At 44.4% G+C, this 20,051-nt stretch overlaps 1 protein-coding gene and 1 pseudogene across 2 annotated transcripts in view; both read right to left on the reverse strand.

Annotated features, from left to right (window-relative positions):
* LOC309564405 (uncharacterized protein) overlaps positions 1-20,051 on the reverse strand; it is a 338,567-nt gene that overhangs the window by 150,995 nt on the left and 167,521 nt on the right.
* LOC309563423 lies at positions 7,162-19,947 on the reverse strand (annotated as a pseudogene). The gene is made up of 4 exons: positions 19,819-19,947; positions 19,579-19,711; positions 7,492-8,430; positions 7,162-7,229 (listed from the first exon to the last, which is right to left on the reverse strand). The product of its transcript is annotated as an uncharacterized misc_RNA (transcript).

Below are 20,051 nucleotides of genomic sequence, written 5' to 3' on the forward strand. Positions count from 1 at the left end.
AAATAAATAAATAAATAAATAAATATATATATATATATATATATATATATATATATATATATATATAGTTTTAATGTTATTATAAAGTTAGTGTGAAGTTCTATTTACGGAGAAATTATACGTCCACATAGTTGAATATATGGTTTTAAACAGTATATAATTATATTTTTGCATTGATCATATACAGTATACTGTATGTATGCAGTCATATGTGTGTATCATCTGCTGGAGACAAAGGACGTCACAGTGACTATGGAGAAAGAGGACGGAACATGACGGGGGGATTACTACAGGGAGTGCAGAATTATTAGGCAAATGAGTATTTTTGAGGATTAATTTTATTATTGAACAACAACCATGTTCTCAATGAACCCAAAAAACTCATTAATATCAAAGCTGACTATTTTTGGAAGTAGTTTTTAGTTTGTTTTTAGTTTTAGCTATTTTAGGGGGATATCTGTGTGTGCAGGTGACTATTACTCTGCATAATTATTAGGCAACTTAACAAAAATCAAATATACAGTATACCCATTTCAATTATTTATTTTTACCAGTGAAACCAATATAACATCTCAACATTCACAAATATACATTTCTGACATTCAAAAACAAAACAAAAACAAATCAGTGACCAATATAGCCACCTTTCTTTGCAAGGACACTCAAAAGCCTGCCATCCATGGATTCTGTCAGTGTTTTGATCTGTTCACCATCAACATTGCGTGCAGCAGCAACCACAGCCTCCCAGACACTGTTCAGAGAGGTGTACTGTTTTCCCTCCTTGTAAATCTCACATTTGATGATGGACCACAGGTTCTCAATGGGGTTCAGATCAGGTGAACAAGGAGGCCATGTCATTAGCTTTTCTTCTTTTATACCCTTTCTTGCCAGCCACGCTGTGGAGTACTTGGACGCGTGTGATGGAGCATTGTCCTGCATGAAAATCATGTTTTTCTTGAAGGATGCAGACTTCTTCCTGTACCACTGCTTGAAGAAGGTGTCTTCCAGAAACTGGCAGTAGGACTGGGAGTTGAGCTTGACTCCATCCTCAACCCGAAAAGGCCCCACAAGCTCATCTTTGATGATACCAGCCCAAACCAGTACTCCACCTCCACCTTGCTGGCGTCTGAGTCGGACTGGAGCTCTCTGCCCTTTACCAATCCAGCCACGGGCCCATCCTTCTGGCCCATCAAGACTCACTCTCATTTCATCAGTCCATAAAACCTTTGAAAAATCAGTCTTGAGATATTTCTTGGCCCAGTCTTGATGTTTCAGCTTGTGTGTCTTGTTCAGTGGTGGTCGTCTTTCAGCCTTTCTTACCTTGGCCATGTCTCTGAGTATTGCACACCTTGTGCTTTTGGGCACTCCAGTGATGTTGCAGCTCTGAAATATGGCCAAACTGGTGGCAAGTGGCATCTTGGCAGCTGCACGCTTGACTTTTCTCAGTTCATGGGCTGTTATTTTGCGCCTTGGTTTTTCCACACGCTTCTTGCGACCCTGTTGACTATTTTGAATGAAATGCTTGATTGTTCGATGATCACGCTTCAGAAGCTTTGCAATTTTAAGAGTGCTGCATCCCTCTGCAAGATATCTCACTATTTTTGACTTTTCTGAGCCTGTCAAGTCCTTCTTTTGACCCATTTTGCCCAAGGAAAGGAAGTTGCCTAATAATTATGCACACCTGATATAGGGTGTTGATGTCATTAGACCACACCCCTTCTCATTACAGAGATGCACATCACCTAATATGCTTAATTGGTAGTAGGCTTTCGAGCCTATACAGCTTGGAGTAAGACAACATGCATAAAGAGGATGATGTGGTCAAAATACTCATTTGCCTAATAATTCTGCACTCCCTGTAGGTGTAAATATAAAATAATATCTTATTACCTCCTCTGCTGCCAGTTCCAGCAATGTCTCCTCTCTACTTCTTCCCAACTCACCTCTGACCCGGAAATTCTTTTTTAGAACCCTACATCACTTCCTGTCAGTATATCACTTCCTATATAAAGCTGACATAACTTCCTCTCCAGTTGTGGTATCACTTCCTGAGTTTCTAAGACCACTTTCTTCCAATCCCATTTCTCCATGTCCCACCATGGATCGTCTTTGAGGCGGAATGAAGAGGAACACTGTAGAGCAGTACTGCCCAACCTCGTTCCTAATTTTCCCCCCAAAATGTCATGTTTTCAAGATTTCCTTCACCTTGCAAAAGTGCTTTACAGTATATTCATGCCAATGGCCTAGTATTTTTGACAGTTATAATATTTTTTTAATTATTTCAGGTTCTTATATAGCGCTGTCAATTTACGCAGCGCTTTACATATACATTGCACATTCACATCAGTTCCTGCCCTCAAGGAGCTTAAAAGCTAAGGTCCCTAACTCACATTCATACATAGTAGGGCCAATTTTATACAGGATCCAATTAACCTACCAGCATGTCTTTGGATTGTAGGAGGAAACCCACACAGGGAGAACATGCAAACTCCAAGCAGGTAGTGGCATGGTTGGGATTTGAACCAGCGATCCTCTTGTTGCTAGGTGAAAGTGCTAACCACTACACCACTGTGCCGCCCAAAGGGAATCTCAAAGGGAAAATCCAAAGAACATGGCCTATTAGGCGTACCTGAGGACAACTACTGCTATAGAGTGATTATTAACCAGAGGCTCTGGATGGACAGTTGGATAAATGGCTCTATATTTAGGATGTATCTGGTCTATAAATCAGAGGCTCTGGATGGACAGTTGGATAAATGGTTCTATATTTAGGATGTATCTGGTCTATAAACCAGAGGCTTTGGATGGACAGTTGGATAAATAATTCTATATTTAGGATGTATCCGGTCTATAAACCAGAGGCCCTGCATGGACAGTTGGATAAATGGTTCCATATTTAGCATGTATCTAGTCTATAAACCAGTGGCTCTGGATGGACAGTTGGATAAATAGTTCTATATTTAGGATGTATCTGGTCTATAAACCAGAGGCTCTGGGTGGACAGTTGGATAAATGGTTCTATATTTAGGATGTATCCGGTCTATAAACCAGAGGCCCTGGATGGACAGTTGGATAAATGGTTCTATATTTAGGATGTATCTGGTCTATAAACCAGAGGCCCTGGATGGACAGTTGGATAAATGGTTCTATATTTAGGATGTATCCGGTCTATAAACCAGAGGCTCTGTATGGACAGTTGGATAAATGGTTCTATATTTAGGATGTATCTGGTCTATAAACCAGAGGCTCTGGATGGAGAGTTGAATAAATAGTTCTATATTTAGGATGTATCTGGTCTATAAACCAGAGGCTCTGGATGGACAGTTGGATAAATAATTCTATATTTAGGATGTATCTGGTCTATAAACCAGAGGCTCTAGTTAGTTCCTTTAGTGCAGAGACTTATGTAACCAGCTTAGTGTTCTCTGTACAGCACTGCGGTATATGTCAGAGCTATATAAATGTATAATAATAATAGTGTGTGTCTGTGGTGAGGTCTTTGGTGAATCTCTGTGGAGAGCCGAATCTGCCCAGTGATTGGTATTCTACGCTGTGATTGGTTGGTGTGGAGGGAGTGCAGCCAATAGCAGTGGAGGAGGAGTGAAGTGGGAACTCTGAGGTGATGACGTGAGGTGTCCGGCTCTCCTCGGCTCTTCTATGACTGAATTCTCCATTTTGTTTTACATCGGTGACAGAAGTGACGGTTGAATGGGTTCTGTTTTCTGTCACAGGAAATGTGGTAAAGGTAAAATAATATCAGAGTCACATTTTTATATCCTTCTATATGTATATGTAGTGTCTGCTGGAGATAAAAGACGAGACATGACAGGGGGTTACTGTTCATACTTGAGCTCTGAAGAAGGGAGCGTGTCTCCCAAAACGTGTCAGCTGTCCAATTACAGGGATGATCACTTCCACATGTGATGGACTCATTCAATGCGATTTTTGCTCTTCATGTCTGGGAGTATGTTTTTGTCATTTTAATAAAGAGTTTTTAAAGGGGTTCAAGGGTAATGCACTAGGTGTTCGCGCCTCCTTTTCTCTTTCATATACTACTAATTTACTATCTTTCTTTTACATTTCTTCGGTTATTGAATCTGTTATATTATCAGGACCGCCTGATGTGAGGCACACAGACCGGTCTCAGTTGACACTTCCGATATTTGGATGCTATTGGTGATCACCACCATATTATATTGTTATTTGATATGTATTGCCATATGATATTGTTTTTGGTTTTTCTTTGAAGCCTAGATGCTGAATTTATTCAAATTGCATCTTGATATCGCTATGTTTCTGATGATGATTGTTTAAGTATGTATTTCCGTATGCTGCTTTAAAACTGCAATAAAAACTATTGGAATAAAAATACTACTAATTAACTGTATATTCCATATTTATAATTTTCACCTACAGTGCTGCGATTTCTATTCCCAAGAATGAATGTACTCAGGATATGCAGCTTCTATCATATTCAGTCTCTTCCGGAGTTTTATGCTGCAATGCAGAAAAGTCCTCATTGTGTGTCCTCAATAATAACCAAACCCTGGTAGAGATATTCCTTTATCATCTGCTTTTACATCCCCAACACACATTGTTCTCTCAGCAGAGTCCACATTACTTAACACTCTCTGCACTTGTCCTCTATTATACCTCTTTTCCCAATATATGTACTACTTTCTCTAGGAGCTCCAGCCCATCCACACAGTAGGGTTGATATATAACTTCACCTTGTTCATCTAGAAGAAGTATGAGTTTTTGTTTCAGATTCATACTTACCTAGGTGGATTCTGCATCAGTCCCCCTGCCCGCTCTAAGACTGAGAACCAAGCAATCAAACACCTCAGATCGCTCAGTTCTCAGGGCTCCCTGAGCAGAGAGCTGGTGACTTTCAGTCACCGCTCTCTGCTCTGCCCAACCATGCTCACTGGGCTGTGGAGGGGAAGGGAGTGACTGGTTCAGGCTCTCAGTGTCTTGCTGAGAAGCTGAACTGGGTGCCGATCCAGGCATGTGTGCAGATCCCGACCAATTGGTTGCAAGCCTGGACCAGCTCTGTGACGACAGCCGGCTTCAGCCCGCTGTCTCCTGAAAACGGGTCACAGGAGTGCAGAATGAACAAGCTTTGGCTTTACTTCTTGTTTAGGGGTACCCAGCTGTGACAACTTGCAGCTTCACTACATTTTCCGACAGCTCTCCTCCTCACTACATTCTCCGACAGCTCTCCTCCCACCATCCACACGACATTCCCTGACAGCTCTCCTCCACCATCCACACTACTTGCCACGACAGCTCCCCTCCACCATTCACACTACATTCTCCGACAGCTCTCCTCCTACCATCCACACTACATTATCCGACAGCTCTCCCCCACCATCCACACTACATTCTCCGACAGCCCTCCTCCACCATCCACACTACATTCTCCGACAGCTCTCCTCCACCATCCACACTACATTCTGCGACAGCTCTCCTCCTCCACCCACACTACATTCTCCGACAGCTCTCCCCCACCATCCACACTACATTCTCCGACATCTCTCCTCCCACCATCCACACTACATTATCCAACAGCTCTCCCCCACCATCCACACTACATTCTCCGACAGCTCTCCTCCACCATCCACACTACATTCTCCGACAGCTCTCCTCCACCATCCTTTCTACATTCTCCGACATCTCTCCTCCACCATCCACACTACATTCTCCGACACCTCTCCTCCACCATCCACACTGCGATATCCAGCAACTTTTTCCCCAAAACCATACACAATATTATTTATGTATTATTTTTATATTATGAAGCTCAGAGAAGACTTTGCCTATAAATGTAATATCACTTTTTTCCAGGATGTGCCCCTTTTTAAACTAAATATTTTCTTCCTACAGTTATTCTATAAACGAAACCATCGTATATTTGTCAAAAGAATCGGCCAATTCTTTTCCTCTGAAGTCTAAATAGATATCCTTATCTGTAAAACATTTTCCACAGTGTGAATGCATGGAGGACGCTGTGTCGTTTCAGATGTATAACAAGGATTTCTTCCTGGTTGAAACATTTCCCACACGCAGTAAATGAAAAAAAGGATGCTAACGCGTGTGAATTCTCAGGTGTTCATTTCTGTGTGAAAGATTTTCCACACTCTGAACATGTACAAAAACACTCATCCTTTTGAATTATTAGGTGTCCAACAAGGTCTCCTTAACCACTTTACCACCGGAGGATTTTCTTGCTTTACATCCAGGCCACTTTTTTCAACTTGGCACTGCACGACTTTAACTGACAATTGCGCGGTCATGCAACGCCGTTCCCAAGCGAAATTACATCCACAAACAGAGCTTTCTTTTGGTGGTATTTGATCACCTCTGCGCTTTTTTTTTTTTTGCGATATTAATAAAAAAAGAGTAAAAATTTTGCGAAAAAATTGACATTTTCTACTTTGACAGTTAAAAAATATCCAATGTATTCAATTTTTGTCATATATTTAGGCCAAAATGTATTCAGCTACATGTCTTTGACAAAAAAATTCTCAATTAACGGGATCCAGCGACGTAGGTCTACGTCGCTGGACGAGCCACTTTGCCACAGTACCAGCTCAGTGAGCGCTCGGCAAGTGGTTAATGAGTGCAAGATTTCCCGCACTCTGGACATGAATACAGATGCTCATTCTTGTGAATTCTCTGGTGTTTCCTTTCTGAACGTCAATAAGAATGTTGACCAAAATGAATTCTTTGGTGGTCAACAAGGCCTTCTTTTTTAAATGAAAAATTTCCCGCCCTCCTAACATGAATAGGGATGCTTACCCATGTGATATCTCTGGTGATCTTGTAGGTTCTCTGTCTTAGAGAGAGATTTTCCCGCACTCTGAACATGAATAGCGATGTTCACCTGTGTGACTTCTCTGGTGTTTTACATGGTTTCTTTTCAGAGTCAAAGATTTTCAATGCTCTAAACATTAAAAGGGATGCTTAGCCATATGACCAAACGAGAAGAAGACAAGGAAGCGCACAATCTAATGTAGATAAAAATTTTAATACACAAATTCATGAAAAAGATTGCGTTCACATGCGCTATTAAGAAGAGAGACCTTGTACCCACCCCTTTGACCACAGGGGGGAAGGACATTGACAGGCTGGAGAAATGGGGAGGACTCACTGCCGCACTTAAAGCATAGTGCGACTTCTCTGGTGTTTCACATGTTGTCTTTTCTGAGTGAAAGGTTTCCCACACTCTGAACATGAATAAGGACACTCACCCATGTGAATTATCTGGTGTCTAATAAGGTCTTCTTTACAAATGTAAGATTTCCAGCACCCTGTACATGAATAGGGACGGCCTAACAGGTGTTTAACACGATGATCTTCATTGTAGAGAGATTTCCTGCACTATCAACATGACTAAGGATGCTCACCCGTGTGACTTCTCTGGTGTCTCACAAGGTTTCATTTCAGAGTGAAAGATTTTCCACAGTCTAAACATATAAGGATGCTTACCTGTATGACTTATCTGGTGTCTAACAAGATCTCCAGTCTGATTGAAAGATTTCCCGCACTCTAAACATGAATAGGGACGCTCACCTGTGTGAATTCTTTTGTGTCTAACAAGGGCTCCCTGAAGAGTGAAAAATTTCCCACACTCTGAACATGAATAAGGACGTTTACCGGTGTGAATTCTCTGGTGTCTAATAAGGTCTTCTTTACAAATGTAAGATTTCCTGCACGCTGAACATCAATAGGGACGGTCACTTGTGTGACTTCTGTGGTGTTTAAGAAGATGATCTTTCTTATTGAAAGATTTCCCGCACTCTGAACATGAATAAGGGCGCTCACCTGTGTGAATTCTGTGGTGTGTAATAAGGGATACTTTTTGAGTGAATGATTTCCCGCACTCTGAACATGAATAAGGACGCTCACCCGTGTGACTGGTCTGGTGTTCAACAAGGACTCCCAGACGTGTGAATGATTTCCCACACTCTGAACATGAATAAGGGCGCTCACCTGTGTGAATTCTCTGGTGTCTAACAAGAGCTACTTTGTGAGCGAAAGATTTCCCACACTCTGAACATGAATAAGGACGCTCACCCGTGTGACCTGTCTGGTGTTCAACAAGGGCTACTTTTTGAGTGAAAGATTTCCCACACTCTAAACATGAATAAGGACGCTCACCCGTGTGAATTCTCTGGTGTTTCACAAGGTTTCCTTTCAGAGTGAAAGATTTCCCGCACTCTGAACATGAATAAGGACGCTCACCCGTGTGCACTCTCTGGTGTCTAACAAGGTCTCCCTGACGATTGAAAGATTTCCCGCAATCTGAACATGAATAAGGGCGCTCTGAACACGAGAACAGATTGTCACCTCGGTGAGCTCCTTCATGGGGTAAGGAAGATTCCTTGGGATTAGAAGGATCTGTTGATCTATCTGCAGTATGAGATCCTAAATGGATATTTGCAATCATAGTATGTGATTGGTGAGAAGATTCCCCCTGATCAGAGGGATCCATTGATGTCTCCGGACAGGAAGGTCTGTGATGGATATTTTGTGTATTTGTATTTCCTCCTGGAGGATCCTGTGTGATGACATTATCTTCTGACTTACAATCAGCAGATAATGGAAGATGTCTCTCCGAGGAATTCCCGACATCACATCTATCTGTTGGAAAGAAAATTAAAAAAAAAAAAAAATGTCAGTAGTTCACAAATGACTGGAGTTTTAGCTCTACCTTTTTTTACGAGAGAATACATGGAAATGCCGATCTCACAGCTGGGCTCCTTTTAAACCTCCAAAATCCAATTAAAAAAGTTTTTATATTGGAGTCCGTATATGATCTGCAAATTCTTTAATATTCAATAGCCGGCTACAGCTACAAAGTCGAAATGCGTTAGTAATTTGTTAGATATAAAATAACGGAATTTGCAGATCATATATGGACTCCAACGTGAACACTTTTCTAAAAATGTCAGTAATAAAAAAGTAAAGTATGTTGTTCCAGCAGTTAACAGATTCACAGAGCTCGGACATGGAACTGGGTATGAAAGTGTCATCAAAAGATGAAGAACCAGTTAACGGATACAAAACACCAAAGACTTTAATGACACGCTGGGTAACATGGAGATGGACCTTTCATATGGTGTACAGTATCTCCTCCTCATTTGTTGGGAATGACATTATATTGAGGAATGAAGATGGACCTTTTATATGGTGTACAGTATCTCCTCCTCATTTGTTGGGAACATGACATTTATATTTAGGAATGGAGATGGACCTTTCATATGGTGTACAGTATCTCCACCTCATTTGTTGGCAACATGATGTTAAATGGAGGAATAGAGATGGATCTTTGATATGGTGTACAGTATCTCCACCTCATTTGTTGAGAACTTAATGTTATGAAAGGTCCATCTCCAGTCCTCAATATAATGTCATGTTCCCAGCAAATGTACCACCATCTTTTTGGTGTGTGATTCGGGCGGGGGTTGATTTTTGGGGGGGTCGCAGCTCAACCACCTATTTCTACCATCCAGATGCCCCTTTGATTGAGGCCTTAAAACTGTATAAACTTTAAAAGTCAATATTTTTTTAGTGCAGCTTACCGATTCTTAGATGTGATGGCTGCATTATATTTTTTAGGCTTTCTTTATTTTATTTTCTTTCCACAAAAGCTTTATTGAAGCATAATATACACAAAATGTATTTAAGAGTCGGTTCACACTAGCGCGACTTGTCAGCCTGACAAGTCGCGCTATCTCGCGGTCCATTGGCCGCTACAGGACCCGTTCTAATAGGAGCCACACAAGTCGCTCCGACTTAGAAAAAGGGTCCTGTACTACTTCGGGGGGGACCTCGGAGCGACTTGCATAGACTTCCATTATGTGAAGCCCCTGCAAGTCGCTCCGAAGTCGTGGTGCATGGTAATGCACAAGTTGCCCCCGAAGTAGTAAGGAGTCGTGTCGCCTCAGTGTGAACTAAGAAGCAGCTCTGTTGACTGTGTGAGGATCAACAAAATCCAGAGGATTTTTCATAGATCCTTGGCTATGGGTTGGTAACTTCAGGTAATTAGGGGACTGGCCAGCTTTTGTGGACACTTTCCCTGGTCATATCTCCTATAACCTTACCCTGCTCTTCAGTCTTCAGTTTATTGCTAGTGTCCTAAGTTGATGGACCTCTTCTACCGTATGGAGGAATCACTCCTAGCCTTCACCGTAAACCATGTGTCCTACTACCCTGCCTTCTCCCCCTCCCTCTCTCACAATTGGATAATAATATATTTTTTTTTTCTTCTGCATTTCTTGCCGACGTAACATCTGCATACTCAGTTTTCCTTGGCTATCTGTCTCTTCTATGTCAGGATCAGGGTCTGTGGAATCGGATTGTAGGCAGCATGGGGGAACTGCATGCTGATACATGTATATTGTCTCACGTATGGGTTAGTACCACCTCATGGCTGGCGGCCACATTATTTCACCAGTCCCCACACCAGAAGGATCAAGTCTTATCACCTGCTAGTGACACCTGTCCTGCCACTTACTACAGAGACCTTTTGAGGAGAATAGCACTGAGCACTGGTTGTCCAACACCAGCTCTTCACTACACAGCACTGTATACTTCACCATGTCCAACCCAAATGCAAAGAGAGGAACTACCATGGGAGGACTTGAAAACCATGGTACCAGGCATGCCTCATAGGAGGGTTCTGTTCTGTTCTGGACTCTCAGTAAAGTTCGCCAGGTTCCAAGCTACCCCTACCAACAGACCCTCCATCAACAGTCACCACGGTTCCTTCTCATGAATTGGCTGCTGCTACTTATCACGCATCATTCATTACCCTCAAGGGTTTAACTGAATTGTACATTTTGTTCCCCGGTTTCAGTGTCTGTTACGTACTTGTGTCAATAGGTGGAGAAATTTCATCCTGTTCACTCTTCATAATCATCCCAACCTCCTCCGTGGACGGCTGATCACCCCCCACATACGTCTCTATTTCCTCCTCTTTAACCTCAACTTTTATAGTAATCCGTTCTTCACCCTAAACCCCAAAATAATAGAAAACATCTATTAAAGCTGAACTCAGGATGGATATAAACAACACAAATGAATGCAGTTCTACATTCTTTAATATATCATTAAATGCGTTTTATTTTTATAAATGTGTAATTCCCTGAATGTGGTCTGGTATCAGGCTCTTGCAGTGCCTTTACATAAGAGCTGGGGGAGGGACAAGACCAGAAGGCATTACTAACCTGATGCAGAGATAAACCAGGTCCACTACTCATTTCCTCTAAACCAGCAGTCGCCAAAATGCAGCCCGTGGGCCAGATGTGCCCTTTTCTTTTATCCGGCCCTTTGAGCAATATTCCCCCCACTATCGGCAACAGTGGGGCATAATTCCTGCCACTGACACTGACAATAGGGCACTATTCCTTCTAATAATACCAACGATGGGGCACTATTTGTCCCAATGATACCAACAATAGGGTACTATTCCTCCACTGACACCAATGATGATGGAGCACTATTCCTCCCACTGACACCAACGATGATGGAGCACTATTCCTCCCACTGACACCAACGATGATCGAGCAATATTCCTCCCACTGACACCAACGATGGGGCACTATTCCTCCCACTGATACCAATGATGGGGTACTATTCCTCCCACTGATACCAATGATGGGGCACTATTCCTCCCACTGACACCAATGATGGGACACTAATCCTCCCACTGACACCAACGATGGGGCACTATTCCTCCCACTGATACCAATGATGGGGTACTATTCCTCCCACTGACACCAATGCTGATGGAGCACTATTCCTTCCACTGACACCAATGATGGGACACTATTCCTCCCACTGACACCAATGATGGGGCACTATTCCTCCCACTGACACCAATAATGAGGCACTATTGATCTTTTATTGAAAAGAATCAAGCAACATATTTTATACAAAAGTAAAAAAACAGAACTATAGTACAATATTCCAACAAAAAAAAAAAACAAAGGAATTCACATCCATGTGCAGAATATATACAATATATACATAATCCACTTCCAACATTCTTAGAAAACTATTTACATAAAGCAGCAGAGAGGGCCTAAGAGGCACAACCCATCACCTATGTATGCAGCCATTTATCAAAAAACTGAGCATTAAGAAAAAATCTAGGGTGATAAGAGACAGAAAGCCACACCCGGGAAAGAGACTCCTGGCAGTCAGGGAGGCTTGAAACCCCTCCACGCCTTCAGCCAAGCCCTCTGACCCCACTTGTCTCTCTCAAGCGCCCGAATCTTCCCCACCTCATGCAGAATGTCACACACCACCACCTGAACAGGAAGGATTTTACGCCGAAGGGTGACCTGACACCGTGCGTTCCATGTGTAATAACGGACTACTAAACTAACTAAAAAAAGTGTATCCAAACAAAAGCCCCCACCAGTATTGAATGCTCCGTACACCCACTCAGCATAACCCAGCCTGGAGAGGAAAGGAACACCGAGGGCCCGCCCAACCTGTTTGTATACCTCTACGTTAAAAGGGCAACGAAGCAGAAAATGGTCCATAGTCTCCTCCTCACCTGCACATTCCTCCCGAGGACAACCACGATCCATCCCACTGCGGAATTTCAAATTGCCCCGAACATAGAGCCTCCCGTGGAAGCACAACCAGGCCAGATCCCTGAATTTAAGGGGGACTCTAGCCAAATTAATCAATCTTAACCCTTCCCTCAAAATTGGGCCTGGGCAATCCCTTAAGGCCAGTGGGTCATGAAAGACTTCACTCAAGACTCGGCTCATAAGGACTTTCCTCGGAGCGGATCTGAGATCTTCAGCCGACAGTCGCCACTGCCGCAGCAACTTCAGACACGGAGCGACATAGGCTGGGAGCTGACCACGATGACCCCTGAGATTCTTCACTTGGCCACCTTCTTCCCAAAGTCGCAGAAAAGGCCTAAACCAAGATCTAAACATGCCTGCCCATCCAGGAGGTTTCACTGCAAGCATACTACCAATGTTAAACTTGAGAAATAGCAGTGAAAAGAAAAGAACGGGGTTGACCATACCTAAGCCACCCTCCCTCCTGGATAGATAGGTGACATTCCTCTTGATGGGGTTCAGTCTGTTCCCCCACAGCATCTGGAAGAACACACTATAGATCCTAGCATAGAGAGACACTGGCAAGATGCAGACAGGGCTGACATACAAGAAGATCGGTATCAGGTAAGTCTTAATCAGATCAACCCTTTCCCTCAGAGATAACTTCCATCTCTTCCAGCTGACCACCTTAGTATTGGCAACTTCCAGCCTGCCTTCCCAGTTTTTGAGGCCATAATCGCCAGGTCCAAATTCAATGCCTAATATCTTAATTTTTTCCTGGGGCACTGGAAAAGTGTCCGGGAGATCAAACCCCTCACCTTCCTTTCCCATCCAAAAAACTTCACTCTTTTCCTGATTGATCTTGGAGCCTGATGCTTCAGAGTACCGTGATGTCAGAGAGACCACCTCCTCCGCTTCATCTGTCCCAGTGACAATCACTGACACATCATCCGCATAGGCAACAACCCTCAAAGGCGGCTCACCCGGGATTCCCACTGGTACCCCACACAACATGCTGCTCTCTAGCCTCCTGATGAAGGGGTCGATTGCAAACACATAGAGCAGGGGACTCAGCGGACAACCCTGGCGCACCCCAGAACCAACCTCAAAGGACTGTCCAACCCAACCATTAACAAGAGGGAAGCTTTCTGCCCCCTTATACAAAACTTTTAACCAATCGACAAAACCACCCGGCAGACCGTACTTACTAAAGAGCAACCACAGGTACTCATGGTTGACACGATCGAAAGCCTTTGCCTGATCCAATGCCAGTAGATACTTTCCCCAGCCTGCAGCCCTGCACTGCTCCAAGGCCTCCCGGACAGCTAAAACCGCTGTGAAGGTGCTCCTACCCTGGATCGAACAGTGCTGATGGCGAGAAAGCAAAGACTCTGCTACTGCCGATAGGCGCCAGAAAAGTATCTTCGCCAGCACCTTTCTATCGACATTGAGAAGGCTGATGGGGCGCCAATTCTCAATCATCGAAGGATCTTTACCTTTTGAAAGAAGAATCACAGCTGAGTGTCTCATGGAAGTGGGAAGCACCCCCTCAGCAAGACAACTGTTAAAAATCTCTACCAAATGTGGGGCCAGAATAGACTTAAAGGCTTTGTAAAAGTCAGCCGTCAGACCATCCGGTCCAGGTGACTTCTTGATGGCAAGCTGTTCAATTGCCCTCGTCACCTCTTCAACTGTGATCTCTTCTGTCAAATTCATCAAAGGGACATCTCCACCATTTAGACCTGGAATAGAGTCCAAAAAGCTTTCCATCTTGTCTCGGTCAAGCTCCTTCCTCCCAAGAAGTTCAGCATAAAAAGACCTCACGACCTCCAGGATCCCTGACCTGGACTTTGTCAAGGAACCTGTACTATCCTTAAGGCCAACGACCATTTTAACAGCTACACCCTGTTTGCAGTTCTGGTAAGGGTCAGGCGAGTGGTATTTCCCATAGTCCCGCTCCAGAACCAAAGAGGTATGCCGGTCATATTGACACTTCCTGAGGAGGATTTTCACTTCAGAGATTGCCCCAGGATCTCCTCCTCTCGAGACAAGAATATCCAGCTTCCTCCGCAAACGTTGGTAGGTCATGTATCTATTAAAATGTTTTTTATTGGCTAGGCCCCTGAAGAATCCAGCAATCCTCTTTTTGGTCAGCTCCCACCACTCAGCCTTGCTGCTACAAAAGTCCAGGATGGTCACCTGTGCCTGAAAGAATTCCTCAAAGGATTGTCTAACATGTTCTTCCTCAAGGAGAGTCGAATTTAATCTCCAGATGCCTTTGCCCCTCTGAGGGAAATCTGAAGCATTCAAGACCACAGATAGCATACAGTGATCAGAGAACTCCACCGCCTGCACCACTTGGGGTGAGAAAGCAGAGGCCTCCTTCAAAAAAAACCTATCTATCCTACTCTGACTATTACCTCGATGAAAGGTGAACCCTGTGTCATCCGGGAGGTGCTTAATGTGCACATCCACAAGACCAGCATCCCTAACCATACTATTTAAAAAAACGCTATCATATCCCAGCCGGTCATTGAAGTCCTTCCTGTCCTTGTGCCTAGTCACAGTATTAAAGTCACCTCCAAAAACCACTTGCCGGGATGTAAAAAGAAATGGCTTGATCCTTGTAAAAAGGCATTTCCTGTCCCACTTTGTGTGCGGCCCATAAATATTAATTAGGCGCAGGTCCTGCCCTCCCACAAGAACGTCTAAGACCATACATCTCCCAATCTCCACCTCAATAACCCGCCGGACAGTTACCATGCCGGTTTTAAACAACACCGCCACCCCGCCGTAAGGCTCGGCCGCAAGAGACCAGTAAGATGGACCATACCTCCACTCTCTCTTGGCCATATGAATATCTGCCAAGGAGGTGAGCCTAGTCTCCTGCAAAAATAAAATTTCAGCATCTAATTGGCTGAACAAAAATAAGGCCATAGAACGAGCTCTTACCGACTTAATGCTGGCGACATTTGGAACCGCCATTTGGGTTATTGGGTGGATTGCTTCTTAGCTCCCCTCTGCTGCTCATCACCAGAAGCCTCTCTCTTTCTTGAAGCCTCCTCCAACTCCATTTCAATATCTGAATTCTGCTCAGAAGAATCCCCAGATGAGGAGATATCCCAAGCAGAAGCCCTAGAATGGTTGGAGACAGTCACTGAGGCATCCTGTCCCTGTTCCGTCCTCACCGTCTGTCTCTTCCGCCTCACAACCTTCCTTCTCTCCTCCAGGTACTGAAGGTCAGATTCAGAGATGCTTTCATCTCTTGTTTTCTTCTTCTTCTTTGAAGTCTTCACAGAAGACTTCTTTACAGAGGAAGCCGCAGCAGCACCCTTTTTGGTACCCTCTACCACTCCTGGTGGGTGGGGGGCTTCTTTAAGGTCACACTTAGAAAGGGAAGACTGATCGGGAATAACTGACTCAGGGGGCACAGACTTGGCAGATTCTGACACAAGAGGAGCCGGTACAGTAGGCTGGGGGGACACAGGGACAGACACAGAAGGAAAACTTACAGATACAGGAGGGGTGGGCACAGGGACTAGGGAGGGATCCTGCACAAGACCAGGGGGGTCAGTCACCGCAGAGGAGGGTGGTACAACAGGGGCCTCATCCTCCATCCTGTCCAGCCTTAACAGATCATCTATCACCTCTCTATCCATATTATGCCAGGCTTCAGGACATCGGCTGTAGGGGTGGCCAAGGCGCAGGCACAGGTTGCACCTTATCGCCTGGGTGCAGTCCCTGGCCACATGATCCTGTCCCCGACACACTGAACAGATCAGTGCTGAACAAGAGGAGCTAAAATGCCCCTTTTCTCCACAACGGTGACACAGTTTTGGCTGACCGGGATAAAAAATAGTCATCCTATCCCTCCCTATAAAAGCAGAGGAGGGCAGGTGACGGACAACATTCCCATCCCTAGCCAACCTGACCGTTACCGACCAACCCCCGGTCCAGATGCCACGCTCATCATGAATTTTATCCGGCCTGGTCAAAACATCCCCATAATTTCCCAACCAGACCTCTAAGTCCCGAGCAGGAACACTCTCATTTGTAAGGACAATAGTAATTTTCTTCACTGTTGACCATTGGGAAACTGCCACTGGCACCAGACCTTCCCATTCGGGTCTTGACCTGCACCGAGCCATATATCGTTCCCAGAACAAGTCAAGACCCTCTGGTCTGGTGAAACTAACTGTGTATTCCCGGCTTCCAGCCACATGTATCAGGGCATATAGGTCATTAGCCCCAAAACCCATATCTAAGATCAGGTCCACCACCATACGCCTTGCTAGAGGGACTGCACCACCTTCCCATTTAAGGAGGACTACGTTCCGCCTTGGACCCCCAGCAGAAGCCATAGATCCAATACCAGATCCAATGGTGCTCATAGTGGCAGCCCGCGAGGGAAAACCCTGATTAGAAGCAGAGCTCCTCCTTGATTGTAACCCTGGCTTGGTGATATTGCCAGGAGCACAGCTTACCACCTGTGCAAATGTAGGTTTTTTAGGGCCAAGACCCCACACTGATGTCACATTATCAGGTACACTACTATTATTATTTTTACCAGCTTGGCCTAAACAAGCAGCATTATCAGTTCCACATATAATGGTGGGATCCACCATGCCTGCAATGTTATTAGGGATAACTGTTTCTGATGCAGTACCAGATGTTTCCTGCTGCTGCGCTGTAGAGTCCTGTTCAACAGTGACTGAAATAGTTTTAAGCTCAGCAGAAGGGGGGTTAATCGCCTCTTCTGGGTTTTGTGGTTCTTCAGCAGAAATGTCATTTTTTAAACACAACTTTTCCTGTTTAGAGACATCAGCAGCAGGCACAACATTGCTGAGCATAGGGGAATCACCCTGAGTGTCATTAGGAAACCCATCACTAGGCAAGGTGCTAAAAGGCACAAAAACTGTTTTATCTGTAAGCTGGGGCTTTATATACTTTACTTTATCAGGCACACTCTCAGGTAAGTCCTCCACATCACCAAACACCAGCTGATCTTCCTGCATTGGAGACTCCATTACCTGTATAACTTTCAACATGCCTCCTGAGCCCTGAGATGGCAATGGGCTGCTTACCTCACCTTGAGGGGGAAGGGGGTCAGAACATGGGGTCTCCTCCTCCACCACCTCCATCTTTGCAAACCTCCGTTCATTGCAAAACTTCTCCCTGAAGGGACCATCCCTGCCTTCCATCATGGCCACGATAGTTTCTTGATGATCCACACGGACTTTCGCTAATTGGACCTCTGAATCCATGGATCCACGGTTCTTGCTGAACAAGCCTTCACGCTGCTTTCTCAGGCGCTTTAAATCCGCTCTAAGCTTGTAGAGCTTGTCTCTCTCCTTATTGAGGACTTTGATCCCGGCCACCACTCGCTCCCGAATGGATCCAGCATCTTCATCCTCACCAGGTGCAGAGAGATCACCAACCACGGGCTGCACAGGAGCAGGGGTGCCATCCATCCGCCCAGGGGATGTCTGAGAGCCTCCAGCAGGAGAGGCCCTGCTGGCCTCCATGGCTTCCCCAGAAGGGGGCCAGGAGAGCTGGGAGGGATTTCACCTCACACCCTCTTACACAGATCACCTGGAGCAGCAACAGACACACAGCCAGAGAACCTTCCAGCAGCCACACCCGAAGCTGAATGATGGGACACTACTCCTCCCACTGACACCAATGATGGGACACTATTCCTTCCACTGACACCAATGATGGGGCACTATTCCTCCCACTGATACCAATGATAGGGGACTATTCCTCCTATTGATACCACAGATGGGGCACTATTCCTCCCACTGATACCAATGATGGGGCGCTATTGCTCCCATTGATACCAATGATGGGGCACTATTGCTCCCATTGATACCAATGATGGGGCACTATTGCTCCCATTGATACCAATGATGGGGCACTATCCCTTCCATTGATACAACTGATGGAGCACTTTTCCTCCCATTAATACCACTGATGGAACACTATTACTACCATTGATAGGGCACTATTGCTCCTTTTGATACCAATGATGGGGCACTATTCCTCCTATTGATATCAACAATGGAGCACTATTCCTCCTATTGATACCAGCAATGAGAAATTATTACTCCAATTGATATAAAAAATGGGGCACTGTTCCTCCCCCTAATACCAATGATGGAGCTGATGTCAGGACATTTTCTACTTCCACTGGCCACAGTCAAGCCCCCCTAAAGATGGAAAGATGAAAAACTGGCCCTTTGTTTAGAAAGTTTGTAGACTAAACCATGGAAGCCAGATAATTGCCCCTCAGGGGCAGATGATCATGTCAGCCTGAACTTGCAGAAGCAAAAGCTAGCACCACATCATTCAGCAACACCCACCGCCATTGAGGGGTAACACAAAGAAGGGGACCCATGGTGACATGTGACTGGACAAAAAGACCTACAGAAGAAAGGAACATATACTGATTTAAAAAAAAAAAAAAAAAAAAGCAAGAAAAAAATGTGAGGTGCTCAAAGAAGGAGCAGGAAATGAAGATGGGGTGCAGGCAGCAAAAGCTGGAATTTATACATAGAAGTATTAGAACAAGAGACTACATAGAAGAATGCCAACTCACAAATTCAGAAATATTTCAGTGTTCCACACACTGAGTCCACCTACCTGATGATGGTGAGGGATGGTGTGATCTTCCTGTGTGGAATCCCGGGAATACAGAGGACGGGGACATCTCTCTGGTGGGTTCCCATTACTGGATCCATCTGTAGGAAACACACACACTGACTGAATACATTGTTTCTATGTGTTTATCAGATGATGGGGGATCTAGGTGGATCCTCCGTACTGCTCTCTCCTTTACAATAAAGTCTCCTCTTACCCGGTGATGTGAGGGGCGGCTGATTCTCCATCATGACGTCTTTGTAGAGATCATATTACCTGATGTGAAAGTCTACAATATCCTCATTCATCAATCATTTTACTCAAACTGTTTTAGTGTTCACTTACTAACCTGTGCGATCTAGAAAAGGTTCCTCCTCTTTAGTTATCATCCCAACTTCCTCTGTAGACTCCTGATAACCCATCACAGTCATTACCTCCTCTTCCTTTTTAACCTCATCTTTCACATACATCTGTTTTTCATGCTAAACCAACAAAACAAAAATATATATTAAAATGCGACAGCAAATAGGTTGAAAGATGAATATAATCCCATATAGTCTAGAGTCACTTTTGTGTTCTTCCCATCTACCTGATGGTGAGGGATGGTGTGATCTTCCTGTGTGGAATTCGGGGAATACAGAGGACAACCGTCCTCCATAGACTGCAGATCTCTACTTATCAATGACTCTTCTTCTTCCTCTTTAATCTCAGCTTCCATGTCTTTCAGTTCTTCACCCTAAACCCCAAAGATGATAGAATACATTTGTAAAATGGAACAAGAGATTACATACAGTAGAAGAATGTCCTCTCATATTTTAGAAT

The sequence above is a fragment of the Pelophylax lessonae genome (genome assembly GCF_965119305.1).
Source record: "Pelophylax lessonae genome assembly, chromosome: 9".
Taxonomy (NCBI): domain Eukaryota; kingdom Metazoa; phylum Chordata; class Amphibia; order Anura; family Ranidae; genus Pelophylax; species Pelophylax lessonae.